Here is a 15,522-nt window from a genome sequence, read left to right as displayed (position 1 = left end):
GGAGTTACGGTGTAAAAGTGTCAAACAACTTCATCCCCTCTCCCAAAGGAGCTGAGCTGAATTTCGGGACAAATCTTGCAAAGTTTTTCTTGAATGAATTCAGTAGTTTCACCGTGATGCGCGGCCCAGACACACAGACATACAGACACGAGTGAAAAAAATTACAGTTTTGGGTTCCATATCGATTTTACATCAAAAAAATATATATAAAATATGTTAAATATTCAGAATTTCACCCGTTATAGCTTTTTTTAAAATATGCCTGAGAAAATTAATAGTTCCCGCAAAATATTTAAAACCGAAATAAATGCAAGTGGACGCTTTGTAAGAACGAATAGCTAGTAATACGCTCTGTGTACCAATATTCACTGTTTTTTATCGAGGATATAGAGAGAACTATACGAAGATCTTTAGCGAATCGGCGCAAGACTTATGTAATATTTTGATAAAGAAAGCATAAATAAACAGAAGAAAAATAATACACGATCCAATAAAAAAGAAACAGATATTTGTAATTTCGATGAAAGTACATAGGTGTTTGCTATAAATATCGTAAACTTAGATAGAAATGTTCGTACTATCCGATGGGGTAGAACCCCTTCATCTTCAGATTCTGAAGCACCGCTTAGGGATTCTCAAGAACGGAATACGTATTTCTACAATTTCAAGGGGTTAAAGTGTGAAACGTTTACATAAATGTGACTGTACAGTGATGTTCTTCTCTACTGTTTGTACCCGTCACTGAAACACCACTTATTCAAAAGAACAAAAAGATTTTTTTAGGCAAACATTCACATATCTGTCTGTCTGATTTTTCTAGGTTTAAGTCCTGTCAGGTGATTTATTACGATACGTTATAATATTTTGTTGGTTTGCAACATTGCAAAACTACTACAGCAGTGTCACTAGTTAGCGATCTTGCTAAGAAAAGATACCATAAGCTGTTGCAAAGACTGTGAAAAAATAATTCGCTAGTGGTATAAGTGGTATAGCCCTCGTGTTGTTGCCCTAGGATTATAAAAATATCGAAGTCGGTTAAAAATGATTTAATGGCGAAAGCCTAGTAAAAAAACAATTTTGTCTATGGGTCGTACCTGTTTGATTGTTCCGCTAATTCTGAAATCCCTAAACCTATTTTGAAGATACTTTCACAAGCAGGTGGTTTATGATACATAGATTTCTTAAAGGCTACTTTTGTTCTGAAAGTCAAGAGCAAGTGCTGCGTTTCTTCTTGGTAGAATCTGTTTTGAGAACTGGTGGCACAACTTTGATTCAAATAGATAGACGACGTATCCTTTATAGTAGGCTAATATAAACGAATTTGAATTTGTTGTATTACACTGCACCCCACAAATTTGAATAAGATGTTGATCATTGGTAAATTTAATTATACATTTTGGATTCGATTCACTTCCTTGCAAAACCAATATTAAAATTCTTAACCTGCAACTGCGCAACCTTTATTTCATCATCATCATATCAACCCTTTATCGTCCCACGACAGAATACATATAGCAAACGGTAGTTTTAACACTTTAGGTACATTTACCGTAAGCTTTTATAGTTTGCTTATAAGAATAATAATAATTTTTTTTCGTCGCTTTTAAATTTATAATGTCAGGAGAAGTTGAGACACAATGTGAAGCGCATTTTTAGAAGAATGTAATTCTTAAAAATGTCATGTTGTTAACCATTTAACATTTAAAAATTAAAATTGTGTCGTGAAAAGTCTTACATAGCGATAAAAAAAATATTTTTTTATAAATTCTACAATCTATAACGCACACAATGAAAAAGTGTTAGAGTCCTCATTTGAAATAAAACAAAAGCAAAAAAACTAAGGGAGGGAATATAAGCGCGGTGATTAGGTATGGGCAAACCCTACTGGAGAGGAGATGCCTCTAGTCTAGCAGTCGACTGTTATAGGCTATTGATGTTGATCTAAATCAAAGAGCATACATAAACACTAAGTCTTAAGCTTGACTTTTACATTTTTTGTTACATAATTCTGATTTAATAACGACATGATTCTTTGTTTACATACATCTCTCAACCACGTTACTATAAAATATGCATTTTATAAAAAAGGATTTTAGGAATGAGAAAATATATTTTAACATATTCCACTCAAATGCGTTTGAAGTTAAACCGGAGGGCCTGAGGCCTGTTCGTACGCTGCTCACGCGTGGCATCCGTAACTGAATTACACCGTTGCAGGCTTGTTAGTGAGCGCTGATTAGCTATGTCTACTTCCGTGCGTTTCCATCTTCAATTTGCGTTTTTTTAACGCATGCGTCACCTTTTATGGCTTTAGCGCAGCTACCAATCCGCCACTTGAGACTTCACGCTGGCCCAATGTGTACACCGTGGACAAGTGGACTCCAAACCCCTTTGAGAACATTGTGAACACTCAGGTTTCCTCACGATGTTTTCCTTCACCGTTGAAGGAAGTGATATTTTAATTGCATAAAACGCATATAACTTAAAAAAGTTAGAGATGCATGTGACCATATCAATAGGTACTCCTTTTATTTACGAAATAATATTTTGAGGGTAACAAAATACCTAATAACCTATTTCAGAATCTTTTTATTACATTAATTTTGAAGCCCTTTTATATGTGTAATCCAACTTGACATAAGATTTATGACAGACAGAAAAAGTCACACCGAGTTTGTGTTTGGTACAAAACCCGAAACACAAATTAATTTCTTGTAGTTTTTACAACTATTAGACACAAGGCCTTGGTAAGTTTATTGCAGTTTTTTATAAAAACTTAATTTAAGTAGCTTTTACTAAAAAACACTTAGTTTGAAAATCGAAGAGGACCGAAGAGAACCGGTAAAGAATTGCTACGCTGATCACGTGACCGGTAACTAGCTCCTAGAACGTGCTATATATTTTTTGTTACCGATGTACATATTTATTCAATTACTTTTAAGGGTTTATTAAGAGATAATATTATGTTGTTATAAAAACTAAGAATTAAAGATGGTAACGGGCCAACGAGTTGGTTGGGGTATGGTATATTAAACCCAAACAATTAATCGTGTTCTACGCGACATCGTAGCTGCACGCTAAATCGCTTAGCGGCACGTCTTTGTCGGCAGGGTCGGTGGTAGCTAGCCACAACCAGACCAGACCAGAGAAAATTCAGAAATATTAATTAATAATTTCTCAAATTGCCCTCGCCGCGTTCACTGAAGCGCCTAGTTTTCATTGAAATAATTAATATCATAGTATGCGGTTTGTAGACTAGTTACTAATTCAGATTAGTAAATGAGTCTTTATATTAGAGAAAATGGTTGCAATGTAACATTCGTTACGTCTACCATCAATGACTAGGGCTACATGAAACGAAGTGATACCAAAAGACACCGCGGGGTTCGTCCTCCATCACTCACGCACAGGGTCTGTAATCAAATTACGGCGATGTAGAGTTCCTACCAAATGAGACCAGGCAAATGATAAGCGTGTTGGTTATATCCAGTCAAGTAACAGACAGACTGATTTGTCAATTTCGACATCAAATTTGACCCGAAACTTCATCTATTTATTTTCACTCAACAATGTAGTCGTATGCCTTTATCCGGTTTTCTATCTCATTGTCTCCTTGCTTATAAATTCAGTTGATCCAATGCTACGTTTCTGGTTGAAAGAAGCATGACACATCAAACATACCGACGCTGGTTTTTTTTTATAAGGCTATAATAATGGGGGTTATGTTCCGACAGAACCAATGTGAATACAGTAATCGCTAGAAGGAAAGATTTTTTTTAAAGTGTCAAGAACAAATTATTAGTGAGCAAATCTTTTTAAAATACAGATTATGATAGTAGGGAGAAATTAATTTATCTTTACTGGCGAGAAAACTATAATCGTAATAGCTTGGGAATGATTATGTTAATACTTGCTACGAGCGAATCTCATGCAGACTGTCGCTGGACGGTGTTCGAAACGGAAGCTTTTTATAAAGCGCAGCGTTAGTGTTTTCTACTCCGTACACGTACAAGGAAAGTATAACTGGAAATTTAGATTATTTTTACCATCGGTATTAATATTTTATATAATTTTCTTCCACAACCTCCGAAAAATAATTAATTAATAAAACATAAAAAACCATTTAATAATATGACTCCAATCTCCAGTAATATGCATTGGTGGGCCGTTTTATATGCTAGTTAATTTTGATTACTTCCTGACATCGAGCAGGTATATTTAGGCTAACGAAAATATGTAAAGGTTGTACGATTGTTTGATCATTTTTTCAAAATTTTAAATGAAGAAAATCGTTAATGGAAGTGTGGACTTTTTCGTAATTATTATTATAATTTGAATCAAACCTTTGTTTCATGAATTGACTATTATTTATCATTTCCTCTCAAATTAGTGTAACTACACCAGGTTTGAAAAAACTTTAAAATGCAGGTCTCGTTTTGAATAAAAAGGGACTCAGATGGCTACTTCGTTTTATAATCACTTAGGTAGTTTTCAGCTTGTTCGCGTGCTTCACGTGATTCATATCTTTACACAACACGGGGATAACAAGTAGTACAAGTTCATACATCTTTAAAAACGAAAATAGTCGCCAACAAAATATAAAACCCTATCGGATCGGCGGCTGCCTGCGGATTTGGCGTTGCTGAACTGATTACGTGTCGTGGGTATAAACTCACTCGCTAGTCACTACTGTCGTGTGTTGGACGAGACTGAAAAAATCTAATTAGTGCTTTGCTTTATTTGGATTTAGTTATGTAATAAAACTAACAGTCTGTATAGGTTGCGTTGCTGTATTAGATCCACGTCGCGTCGTAACAAATCGTAGAACTTGGGCTACGTGTTTTAGCAACACGCGTTCTTTCTCAACTGCACGTTGCAACTTCGTTTAGAAGTAGTGGAGCTTTTGGAGTTTACTCCTTAAGAATCGATTTTCATATATAAGACGCCCGGTATGAGAAAAATGTGAGGAGTAAAATCTACTAATGAATGACCTCGTTACGTTTTCGCTTTGCGACGTTGCATGCCCGGCAACCTTGATGCGCAAACATGCAACGTCGATTTGTTTTAATTAACTTATTTTTCTTATTTAAGTTACTAAGGAAACCGAATAATATCTTGATAAAGAAACAAACACATAAATGTATAGGACAGAGTGAGATAGAAAATTACTACTCTTGTAACTATTCTAGTTACCATGGAAACTAAATAATAAACATTACATTTATCCTCATAGTTCAGATACTCTACATCCACCTCAATCTCTCGTACGCTACTTTTAAGTTATTATACTTCCGCCGTGTGTGAATAAATTGCACAGGATTTTTAATTTCATATGGTATTAATCTTTATTCAGTTAAATACTCAACTCAACTCTTTTTGTGTATGTTTCGACAATCGTACTTAAGGAGTAAAAGTCAGTCGTGCGTCGGAGCACACACTTTCTTTGTGACAGAGTGGAACTTCTTGAAATCTTTGCTGTCAAACGTCACTTTTGAATTTTTTTTGTACGCAACAGTGACGTCAGACAGAAATGATTGCGAGATCACCTTGCCGGTGGGAATGGCGTGGTTGTCTGTGTAATTACAGGCACATGAGCCTTAACCCCTATGTCTCAGTGAAAAGGGCGGCCATTTATTTGACAAGGACGTACGGCTTAGCGATTTGAAACTGATTATCGGTATGGCTACCATACTCCCTAAGAGGTTAGCCGCTTCCATCTTAGACTGGATCATCACTTACCACCAGGTGGTATTGCAGCTGAGGACTAACTTGTAGTGGTAAAAAAAACAAAAGTCACAGGAATTTTGATGTAAAATACCTAGTCAAACTACGCTTTCATATTGCAGTCTATATCAATGGGCCTTTTGCCAAATTTTATGATATAATTTGTGGTTCCCATAATAGTTTGGCAACAAAACTAAGTGATAAGTAGGTACGTACCATCAATTTGAATGCCTCGGGTACCTAATAAAGATATTACATTTAGTGATATTTAATGAATGATAATGCACTCAACCAAAACGTTACGTTTTTCCCGAAATTATTCTTTCTGTCATCATTCACAATCACATTAGCATAAACAGAGGCAAGAAAGAAAAAGATTTCTCGATTTAATTGTAACCAACTCAATGGTTACTCTGCGTGGTTAGCATAGTCGGGAGAAACAAGTGATAAAATTTACTTGTCCACCTGCCGAAGTGTGGCAACAGGGTAAAGGAGGAGGGTGTAGGCGTTTAATATTACCCGTATATTATATGGCTATTATTTCCACCACATGCTCGGACAGTGGATAAAACTGTAAGAGAAGATAAACATTTTGTGCATTCCCCGTGGAAAAATGTCCATGCTAGCCGAGCTGATGATGCATATAAACATCTTTGCTCTTTAAATTCGGTGAGCTTTCAAGATTATTAGGTTGCATATGTTTGTAGTAACCGACCGGCATAGATGGATTAACGTGCTCTCTTAGTCACGTTCGGAAAACAAGTAACAACGCCAGATTTTTAACCCTAGCACTGATATATTTTTTAAACATAACCCGAGATCTGTATTATTTCTATCTGTTGCCCACGTTTTTTACGGTTAAATACTTAAGCGTTAATTACGGTTTTTTACAAATCCCTTGGGAACTGTTTGTTTCCCTGGGATAGCCTTGAAAAGACGGTCAGTAACATAGGCAGTAACATATTACTGCCTATGTTACTGACCGTCCTTTAAACTAACTTTATGTCAAAAACAAAATCTATGTTTGGATTAGTTAGGGCGTAAAGTAAGGCCAAACAAACAAGCACATTCCTACTAATATGCCTAATTTTATTTTTTTATTTTTTATATATGTATGCATATATATACAAAAACAAGGTTTACTATGACCCACAAATATTTAAATAGATTCAGGTGAAAAATCCTAATTTGGCCATGGTGTAGGTGAGTATCTGACTCCTAACTATTATATATTAATTATTGACAAAACAATGTTTCATTGAATTGATGCCAGTACAATTTCTTCTTCGTTCTATGGTATCATCAAGGCGCTTCCGGCCAAATCTTGGACCCTAAGAGCTTATTTCTCAATGAAGCAAGGGTGCATCCGCTTTGTAGACCCCCACCGAGTTACCTCAATTATTTTACTTCCAATGTGTATTTAACCTAAAAAGAAATTGTGACAGTCAATCCATTTTATTCACAAATTTTCAAAAAATAGAAAGATTAGCCTGATACTTTGCCAATGTGTACTCGTGAGAGGCCTGTTAGAATATCACTAACGTAATTCTTAAATTTAATATTTCCTCTATTAAAAACTATACTAACGTTATACTGACGTAAAGACAAGAATATTTGAGAATTACCTAAGGATTACACCGGTGGACTTGCAGCCTTAAGTCGTAAGATCTGACTAACTGATAAGAAATGGCGATGGCGGAATTGTAAAGAATAGATATATCAGTATATAAACACAATGTCACTTTTCGTCTAACTTTCCAAAGATATTTAAGAAACTTTTGATTCAGTTATAGATGATCACACGTCCTAGAACTCCATTTCCATAGCAGAACTGAAAAATTGAAAAGTTTCATTACAGACTGTTATGATATTTTCATTATTACACCAGTGCTGCCATCTCTAGAATAAATCACAAAAATGTTAATTTTTTAATATTTTGTGACTTAAATGAAGAGGTTTTATTCCAGTAGATATCCGAGTAGACATTCTTTCTTAATAACAACTGACAATGACTAATAAAGATGATTAACTAGGGAGAAATAATAAAAAAAAATGTGCGAAGTAAACAGTCAACACGGATTTGTGACGCGGAACCAAAATAAATCTAAGCTTGTGGTGAATACAGAAGATCTTTGGGGTGGTAGTTAATAATGTATTGGGGTTACTTTACGTATTTGTAAAGGGAGAGAGCAGAGACACCTCATACTTTATTAAACTTAGGAAAAAATGTGTTCAGTTCAATCCATTACATCTCTTCTCTCTCTCTCTCTCTCTCTCTCTCTCTACGTCGTGTTCCTCATTGCTGAGGGTCGTGACCCCTACAACTAACAACTTTTTGGACGATTTTGTGCCATTTGACTCGGCTTTGAGCAACGTTTAAAGCCGTATGCACTTTGGTGTCGAGAACAGTGCGGATTTGATCCGACCAACGAATCGGGCTACGTCCTCGAGGTCTCTTTCCTTCCACTTTGCCAGTGACCACTATCTTTTCAAGATTGTCTCCATCTCTTCTGGCAATGTGACCGAAGTACTCGAGAATCCTCTTAAGACAGGTGGTTGATAGCCTTCTTGTAATTTTAAGCTGTCTCAAAATCGATGCGTTGGTCCTGCGTGCCGTCCACGGGATTCGCAACATTCTCCTCCAGCACCACATCTCAAAAGCGTCAATTACATCTCTTAGCTACCTATGTTTTTAAGTTAATGTATATTTAATACATTACGTTTTGTACAGTTGTAAATAGAGCAGTGCCTTTTAAAGACACTGAGAGGGAAAAGTGGAAGATATATAGGGAAAAGATATATAAAAGATCCAAGCATACATACTACGGCCACAGACATTAAGGATTTCTGTCTAGAAATTCAAGGTACCATTCCGGAGTTAGGAAATCGGTGTAGTGGATCCTCTTGACAGCCGGTCTAAAGTTAAAGTCAAATATTTATTCATTCAAATTGGCCCATAGATGTTAATGCGAATGTTACATAAAATATGTGTACATTGCAGTAAGATGATGACAATAACTAAATGTGTTAACTTATAACTATAGCTAAGAGGGTTCCAAAAGCGCCTTAGAGAAATAGAAGATAACATCGGTAAAGGGCGTCAATCCGTACTGGGCAGGAGTGGTGGGTCAAAGCTTTGATTCCCTGTCTATGAGGGAGTAGGCATTGGTTTACCTATGGTATAATATGATCAGGATGCTGAGGAGAGTGATTAAAGAAAGAATCAAAGTAAACAGTTTAACCATGTTTACTGTGATAAACAATCCATAGTATTATATTATCCCACTACATGTCCACGAGTCTCCTCCCAGAATAAGAAGGGCTTAGGCTGTAATCCACCGCGCTGGCCAATAACTTCAAATGTTATTGAGAACGTAATGGAGAGTTCCTAGGTATGCAGGTTTCATCAAGAAGTTTTCATTCACTTTACTTCCTTCACATTCAAAACATGTGATATTTAAGTGCTTAAAACGCTCTTAATTTCTAAAACTTTGACGTAGCCAGCGATCGAACTCAGTCTCCCTGAAAGTCTTAAGGATCAAAATAGGACAGCACGAGAGTTAAAATGACTAGTTACGTCCTGATTGTTACGGCGTTATAGATGCCTTCATTGGCATTGATATTTGCCTTTCCTTAATTTGCCTCAGTTTATGAAGTTACACATGTCGATACAGGTGCTATATCGATATGCGTGTTGCGTGCCGTGAGATGATGGCAGTTTAGAATACTAAGGAAATATAATATAAAACGGGTTGCAGCGTTCTCTGTGCTGCTGCGATCGCCAACTTGTCTACCCAGCGTGGTTATTATGCTCTATGGACTGTTATATATAGGCTTCTGATGAGTATCTGTATCAAGATGGCCGCCATTTCATTCCTGTCATATTCATTACTCGAAACGATTATTTTCAGCTGAGACCTAAAGCGTTTTTAAACTGTCCAAGCGGTTTGTCATCCTTATATAAAACGTGGTAGCAATAATATTTGTATAATTTTATTCTAGTTCACTTTTAACTTTACAACTTAACTCATAGCGACTGTAAAATGTCCATTTCCGGTTAGGTTAATTTTAGTTGTTTATACGAGTAGCTATAAAATATTTTCATCCTTGCGTTAGAGTTGTCTGTAGCGACAGTTGGGATAGTGCAGACATACGTTAATACCAATATTTCCTTATTGTTATTGAGTTCGGTAGCTTAAATATCTTCAATGTACATTGAAGAAAAGGCTATCAAGTATGACTTGCTTTCTAAGACCTCATCCTATTATTATAAGACAGAATAAAACAAAAGGTAAATATAATTTTTAAGACAAGAAAATTTTAAACTAAACAAAATATACAGGTCACAAAACATTTTTATCCTTAACTAAGGGCGTTTCATTGGGCACTACTTTTAGGGCGGCAAATTTGTTTATTCAGAGACTAGTCTTAAGTTAGCACCAATGTATGACGTAAAATTGCGAATGTCTGCCGCGCCTTTAAGACATGATACATTTTGTCAATATTGTTGCTACCGTGTTCAGTATTATCTAATTATCCATTTGTAGACTAAAAATAAGGATGAAGAGTTTGTTTTTTGTTTGTTTTTTTAACCAGTAGATTTGAAAAATCTCTTTTTCTTTTGAGAGCCTTTCCTGAGGAAGCTTACTGACTATTAACATAAAGCTGCAGTCCTTAGGAGCCGAAGAAAAGAAGTAAGAGGACAGGCGGGCGATGCGACGCGCTCGGTCAGGGTATATTGTGTACAACAGTGGATGAAAGTTTGTATGGAAAATATTTATCATGTGTGAAGTCGCGGGGAACCGCTAGTCCTTTTATTAATATGGCAAAGTTATTGAAGTTGATTTTCTCTTGTAAGATCGATTAATTTTAAAGATCGCGCTAGAGAAACAAATCATTTAATTCCACTCGTATTTTAAAGCCCTCTCATATCCCATCGTTTCAATCGCTAATTGGACGAATCCCAGTCTATTGAACTTCAAATATTGACGAGCATTTAAACATTTTCACGTAAAATTTCATTTACCGTATGTTGTATTATAATCCAATATTCGGCAAACTCCTCTCCTATGATAGAGAAGTCTGTGACAAGTAATAGGAAAAATTGTGTGGAGTGAATTGAAATAAATAACTGTTAGATGAGAATCTGCGCCTTTTTTGGAAATCAGTGAGTTAGATTATAAAATATACCTAGCAATATAGGCGTTAATGGTGTAAATTTTTCAAATAAATCACTAAGGAATTTATCTAGATCCCTTCACCGGCGGATGACGGGGGCGATAATTAGTATCATCGTGCTATTCTGAGCTTCCCTTCCGAGCTAAAAATGGCTCAATCACTCAAATGATGCGTCCGCTTCAATTTGAAGGAAAGTGCTTTACTCGAGTGTCTCTTATTATTGCATTCAAGTTTTTAATGGCATTGTTAGTGTAATGCGTATAACATTTGATGTTATACATTTTTATATATTGTTGAGCGCAACTGTGCCCGCGTTTTTTTCCTTTTATAAATATCTAGCGGTGCTAAGAATCTCTGGCGTCGCACGAAATCGTGGTATTTGGAACTCCCTACAAAACAGTTGTACATTATCAGGACGTCAACTGTCGTCGTTACGCCAGGGAGGTCGTCGTCATCAAGTAGGTTCGATTCCCGGCAGAAGCAATCTGGAAATTTATCATTTCTTAATTTTCTCTAGTCTGATCTTGTGCCTTGTGGTAAGGCTTCGGCCGAGGCTACCACTCTACCGACAAAGACGTGCCGCTAAGAGATTTAATATTCCGGTGCGATGTCGCGTAGAAACCGATTAGCGGTATGACTACCATAATCCCTAACAGGTTAGCCTGCTACCATCTTAGACTGCATCATCACCAGGCGAGATTGCAGTCAAGGGCTAACTTGATGTGGAATATAAAAAATAGGATTTTTATAGGGAGCTCTAATAACCACGGTCCAGTGCTTTGATGATAATGACAATTCTCAGATTTAATGCTACCCATAAATAACCAAAATAGGCATCTGCTAAAACATACAAAAGAGTCAGAACACCTGTTATAACACATTGAAAGCACGAATATCAGACTAAAATCTCACGTAACACTAAAGTGAACAATCCTTTGAGGCTTTATTCAGGTACGATGGGGGCTCTTAAGAAATACGCTACACTTGTTACCCTTTTTTTTTTTTTTTTTTTTTTTTTTTATATTTATAGACGAGCGCTTGACTGCAATCACACCTGATGGTAAGCGATGATGCAGCCTAAGGTGGAGCGCGCTTGCCTAGAAGATGCCTATTCACTCTTGATTTGAAGGTACTAATGTTGTAAGAACTGGGGAAAATGGAAGCTGGAAGAGCATTCCAGATCCTAGCGGTGCGAATTAGAAACGAAGATGCGAAGCGCTTCGTACGCGTCCGCGGTATATCGACCACGTAGGGATGCAGATCCTTCCGGTGCCTCGCGGTTCGATGGTAAAAAGGCGAGGGGGGAACTAGATCAAATAGTTCTTGAGCACACTCTCCGAAATATATCCTATAGAATACCGAAAGGCAGGCAACCTTGCGACGATGTTCCAAACTCTTAAGTTTTTTATTGGCTAGGTCACCGATGAGCCTTCTAGCACGGCGATCAACCGAATCCAGGGCATCAAGCTGATACTTGGCAGAGCCGTCCCATAAATGGGAACAGTACTCCATGCACGATCGAACTTGAGCTTGGTACAAGGTAAGAAGCTGTTCAGGCGTGAAGTACCGCTTGACCTTATTGAGGATGCCAAGTTTCTTGCCAGCTGTTTTTGCCCTGGATTCGATGTATTGTCCAAAGTTGAGGTTGGATGAAATATTGACACCTAGAAGCTCTAAACTGTCGGTAATAGGCAAAGATATACCTCGGAAAGTCGGAGTCAGGGGAAATGGACTCCGTTTGGTAGTAAATAAACACGCTTGCGTTTTGGTAGCATTAAATTTGGCCAAATTGGCGTCTCCCCAATCAGACACCTCATTTAAGGTCAGATTAATGCGTTCCACCAAAGCCTCTCTGTGTCCTAAAATTTCAGCACCACTAGCACGGGGACCGGGAATATATCTCTCCGTTACAGTGCTATCATCTGCGTACCCAAAGATACCGGGTTTCAACAGATCATTAATGTGAAGCAGAAAAAGTGTAGCGGAGAGAACAGACCCCTGAGGGACACCGGCATTGATTGCCATTTGATCTGACGAGGAGCCATCTAAGACAACTCGAAAAGATCGTCCACTCAGGAAATCAGATATCCAGTTGATGAGACTAGTGGGTATCCCGTAGCTAGGTAACCTTTTTAAAAGGCCTTCATGCCAGACCCGGTCAAAAGCCTTTGACACGTCAAGGGTCACCCGAACAAATATGAGACGCGTGTAGAGAGTTTGAATGAAATTGTTCAAGCACAAAGGGATTGAATTTTAAATTGAGTTTGCGGTTAACCGTGTCCGTGGAATTAATTAGTAGATAGGTATGTTAGTGTATTGTACGCTTTGATTAATATTCTGTTTGCTTTGTGTTATTGGCGTTTGATTATCTAAAATGTTTAGGCTGGCTTTCCACTAATGATTTGCGTGGGAGTATTATCGTTTCATTTTCAAAGCTTCACATAGCTTAGCTTATTAGTGTTTAAAAGGGTAAGCTGAACAAAATATCTATATATAATCTATGCATCCTTGCACAAAATTGTTGGAAAGGCAGCCTAAATATTAAGTTTACGTTATGAGCGTCAGTTGTGCGAGTTTACGTTGTACATAAAGCTTATTGGGTTTTTGGTAAAGTAAATAAACAAAAGGTTGAGTAAGATTAGTTCATAATAAATTTGAAATCTCCTGCACGAAGTTTCTTTGGTTGTTTTTTCTATTTAATTGCTTTATTACACATAGATTCAAATACATGTATTTAAATATGCAAAACTGCCTATAAGTCTTTAATTCCAGTATTATATTTGGAACCTTGGAATAGAAATGCATATTTCAGGCGAGTTTTAATTAAATAATTACTCAATAACTTAATCTTCTTTAAGAACATTTTCATCGCAATAAAATAGTCAAAAATATAATAATATTTTTATAGTGAAAATTTTTTTATAATAGTTACAGATGACTCTCTCTTTCTGATGATTAAAATAAAGATTTTGACGGAGTTTTCGGAATGTTATTACTAAATATAATATTCTAGTTTACAGTCAACCAAGTCTAACGCGTAAAAAATAATCATTTTATATCAAAGACCTTATCCAAAAAAAGATATATTTATTTTAATGTCGGAATTTCATGAGGTGCATAAATAAATATAGGTACATACATGTATACATGTAGTAATCATACGGGCCCTATCGACATTTAGGTTTTCTTAAACGCTGTGTTTGAAACAGTCTTGGATAAACTGCGCATCCATCTATCACCCTATTCACCGTTTCCACGTCGGGAAAACAAATTGAATAACTCACGGAAGATTCACGTATTCGAATTCTAGGAACGACAGCCCATCTCTCCGCGGTGACTGTCCCTTTGAAAAGTATATTGAGTTACCCAAACTTGAGATAGGGGGTACCAACTAATGTTTTCTACGAATGGCGAATAGCTTTATAGTACCGATTTATTCCATTAAGATGTTATCTAGCAACAATAAATTGCTATACACAATAAAAAATATGTTCCGAACTTTACTTTATTGTGATATTCGCCGTTTTGATATCCACAGATAATTTTGTTGGAATTTTTACGCTAAATGTAACGTACATTATTGCTTGGGTCTATGTATGATGAACAAGGATTTTATTAAATTGAATATTAGGCTCCAAGAAATATTCTTAAACATTCTATACAAAACTGTGTCTGTTTATTTGTTACTTATATTCGGTTCAGCCATTCAGCGATCTTGACTTAATTTGGCATAAAGATAACTGGCATTCTGAACTTTGGTATCGCCCATAATTTTTGCACCACTGTTGATGGGCACGCGAGTGGCGTGCACTTCATACAAAAGCACTGTCTACCCCAAAATTTATATATTACTCGTATAAGAGGAGGATTTTGCAGTTTTATACAATTTTTTTGCTGTATGCATACCCTGGTAAGAAACCTAGTGCACGCCTTTGCTAATACCTAAACCAAATTGGACCAAATTTTGCTTGAATATATTTTGTATCCTGGAATTGTACATTCTATAGGATACATCTTCTTTTGTACCCCGGAAAAACAAACGATTTATAAGAACAATCGCAAACGAGTAGGTGAAGAAAATTCGGTTTGGACTACAAATTTATCCTAATTTCTAAATTTAAGAACAACAGTGATTTACTTCATGACTGATTTTATGTGACTTTGAAATCTTAACGACAATTACTGTGACACCTCTTTAAAAAGACAAGGAAATTTTAAGTTAAAAAAATTGTGATTAAGAGATAATTTAAATGTTCATTATTTACCAATTTTTGTATAAATTAAGGCCTGCTCAGATGCAATAGTTAGGAGCTGCGATGATAACGTAATAGGGAATCAGGACACAGTAGGGCTTATCTAATAAAAAAAAACATCAAACGTAACGATATTCTCAAAAGTGACTTATCACACAGACCAATAATATCCCAATTTGGTAGTCACATCCAGTTCTGCCCCATGCATCTGCATCCCCGCGGGAGCGAGCAGGGCGGAATCGATCCGCCCCGTGCAGTTACCGTTTGTACGTTCTCCGCGCCGCCCGCCCGCGAAGCCTCCGCGTTTACGCGCCAAAGCTACGTTTTGTTTACGTCGACGTTTATACTCGTAAAACCGCGTACTTGA

Source organism: Pararge aegeria, chromosome 4 (assembly GCF_905163445.1).
Source record: "Pararge aegeria chromosome 4, ilParAegt1.1, whole genome shotgun sequence".
Classification (NCBI taxonomy): Eukaryota; Metazoa; Arthropoda; class Insecta; order Lepidoptera; family Nymphalidae; genus Pararge; species Pararge aegeria.
Note: the sequence above shows the minus strand (reverse complement) of the source record.